This window comes from Halyomorpha halys, unplaced genomic scaffold, assembly GCF_000696795.3.
Source record: "Halyomorpha halys isolate HHAL.00 unplaced genomic scaffold, Hhal_1.1 Scaffold388.1, whole genome shotgun sequence".
NCBI lineage: Eukaryota > Metazoa > Arthropoda > Insecta > Hemiptera > Pentatomidae > Halyomorpha > Halyomorpha halys.
The window spans coordinates 512,084-515,393 of record NW_027114767.1 but is presented as its reverse complement, the minus strand read 5'-3'; the positions used below and the strand labels follow the sequence as shown (position 1 = coordinate 515,393).

Below are 3,310 nucleotides of genomic sequence, written 5' to 3'. Positions count from 1 at the left end.
ACTTTATATATTAAAGCAAGTTACTTTTATCTAGTGATACAGCCTTGTCATAAAATATATTTTAATTTTTATTCGTTAAAAGAATTTAAATAAAAACGTTATTAGTCGTATGAATAAAATTATTTCATTTACTAAATGTCTTCTTAACACGATTCATTGATCAGAAACTCAATTTTTTAACAAAATCGTAACTTTTTAGGGTCTTTGCCTCCAGGATTAAAGGATAAGTTATTAATAATTTCAGATATGGATGGCAGCAAAAATCAATTTTAGTAAGGACACAATTGCAATTTTCAAGAACTGCAATAGCTGTAAAAAGAAAATACCACACCAGCAACATAAAAGTACAAAAAATTATTAGATATATTTTTTAGTGATAATTACTTTATTTATTGATAAGTATTATTACAATCTGCCAAAAAAAATTTGGGCAATGAATAATAGTGCTAATTGGACACATCATACCAAAAAAAAAATAAAAATAAATAAATAAAATGAACATAATCAAACAATGTAAAATAAATGATATACAATATTTACAATCTCGACCTGAGGACCTCGAGCCCACTCTATCCCCATGCATGAGGGGAAGAGCAGGGCCTTCGAGATCCCAGCGCAGCCCTCTTACCGCGTATTCTTACCGAGGCTAAGTAAGTGCGCTAAAGTCGCAATCACTCCACACGAGTGGAGCATCTAGCCATTGCCAAAACTCCAATTGTCGATTTTATTTTATAAAAGGTCTCTTGGCCATTGCCGTTTCAAACTTCGAGGATGATTGTAAGGATGGGTGGAACTGAATAAGGATTAGGAAATTTAGAATTAAAGCTAAAAGTCTTCCAAAAGAAGTTCATCAACTGAAATGAAAGTGAGTTGGTAATGTTACCAGACTTGATACGAGATGTTCCAAAATTGCTACAGAGTGGATACCAAGGGTACACAAGAGATAGAGGGAAAGGACAATTATAAGATGGCGAGACAAGATAGTGCACATTTGGAAGGCTGTTTGAATACTACGGGGTCTATGGATTAGGGTAATAGAGAAACTATTGTAAACTATAAATTATACTTAAGTTATCAAATTCAGCTCAAAAAAATATTTTATTTAATTATGCATAGCAAATTATTTAAAATTAATTTAATCAATGAAATAGTAGCAATTTTTATAAATTTTTTATGTTTATAAACCAGATTCCTACTTCCCAAGGGAAATAATTTTATTTCTCTAAGGAAAAGAAATAAATCTGTTATTATATTAGTCATGCTCTAGGGTTTTACCTTCGTTAAAATTCGTATTATACGTAAATGTTCCATCCACGAGTACACGACCAACTGCATCCTATTAACTTAATAATAACTAAAAGAGTCTGTTATTATACGGTTGTCTTCTCTTGTGGTGATGAAAGCCTTCCTTAGTTAACGGTCTATCTAACACAAAACAAAAAACTTTACCCATTAGACTTGTAATTCTTGAAATGTTCACATTCAAATAAATAAACTCTTTAGTTTTATATAGCAGAAGAGAAAATAGATTAAAAGAAACGACTCCTCAGCAAATCCTATTCCTAAACGACAAATCATTTACCTTCTAATAAAGACAGTCATGTATTTTTTTTTTAAGTCATTTTAGCGCAGTGACATCAAGGGAACCCCAAAATAAATAATGTTAGGACACTTTTTATTTCTGCATTTGCTTGTAAATAAAAATTATTTATATACACTACAGAAATAGTGAGGATGCTACATTGACCTACTTTTTTTGTGTATATAATCATCTCATATTTGAAATCTCTTTGCTTGCTCAAACAATAAGGCATTTATCACAATTTCGAGGAGTATGGTAGTTATATATTTAAATTTAGAGTATAGTTTTTTTCCTATATCAGGATCGACAGAATTTTCGATTTAGAATATAAAGGACTTAAATTATCTAAAAAAAAGTTACTTAATTTATTATCTATTCGAGTTTTTAATACTTCTTAAACATAAATGCAAATCCGGCTACTTCATAAGCTGACCGTTGGCCACAGTATCGTTAAAAAGCAAGCAACAAATAGTGGAATGACTTTGTAATTGTTCTGTTTGAAAGTCAGCACAAATGGTCTGATGTGCTGAATAATAGTCTGAATAATTTATTTCGCTTTGAATAATAAAAAAAAAAGAAAGAAAGAAGAGAAATTTCCAATTTAATGAGGGATCAAATCACGGTACATATTTCCGAGGTGCCAGGCTGTATGATTAACATGCTTCTAATCTTTTTCCTTATCTGTTCGTCTCATGTGTATTATTGGATACTCTTCTTGGGATATTTATCAGAACCTGAAAATCTATATAATAAAACTGAGCTATGCGTAGCTGTAACGAAAAAATATACAAAATTATTAATGATGGTTTTCCTTACACAGTACATGTTTAAATTAGGTTGGGTTTAAAAAAAATCCGATCCTAAGAGGTTTTAAAAAAATATATATATTTTTTTCATAAAACTCCAAAACTATACATATCTTGAAAGAATGCTGCAAATAATCTGAAAAATATTGGGATTCTCTATAATAAAAAAATAAAATCTTTTAATTCGGAGAATAGATATGTACATCTGATCCTTTTTGTATTTTGTAAATATTCTTTGCAGACTTCCATGGAAACTTTTTTTATCTATATCTTAGCATATAGAAGAATAGATACCCCTTACAAACTAACTTGTTTACCACTGTATTAAAAAAAATAACAATTTCAATGTACTTGAAATTATTATTGAAGGTTCTCTATATGCTGTAGATGTGCAATAATGTGTTTTAAAAATCTTATGGGATAAAAAAAGAAATCTATTTCTGTAACGAAAAGGCAGAGGACGATTAAAACCGTACTTAATACAGAACTCCTCAATACTTTTCTTCATAACATAGATAAATTGATAATGTGTTAGTGAATTAAGAATACTAATTTATTAATCAGAAGTAAAGTAATAATCATCAATAAAAATTAGCGAAGAATTATACTATTGAGATCGCCTTGTATATACACTTATTTTCAAGATATTTGACTATTTTCGTAAAAATACATGTTTAAAACTGGGATATGTATATCTATGTGCATTGCAATATAATACACTTGGCCATTGTATGTATTCAAAGAAGAAATAAAAAGAAAATCTTTCGTCAAAAACAGATTACCAAATTTTCGCCCATAAGTCATCATCAGGGCACTATTGTACAATGAAAAATAATTATTGCTCACAATGTAAAATAATACCCCCTCATGGTAACTAAACTAGGTAATATAGGAAAATTGTTCAACAGAATAATTGTATTGA

General features: G+C 29.3%; 1 protein-coding gene across 3 annotated transcripts in view; it reads left to right on the top strand.

Moving 5' to 3' along the window:
• The first annotated feature begins 257 nt into the window (after positions 1–257).
• The window catches only part of Trh (tryptophan hydroxylase), a 261,632-nt gene continuing 258,579 nt past the window's right edge, over positions 258–3,310 (top strand). For 2 of the 3 annotated variants that reach the window (XM_067051896.1, XM_067051895.1), the window contains exon 1: positions 258–344. The gene's annotated coding sequence lies outside the window, so the exon portion shown is untranslated. The remainder of the gene's footprint in view (positions 345–3,310) is intronic. The other variant, XM_067051897.1, reaches the window with a different exon arrangement.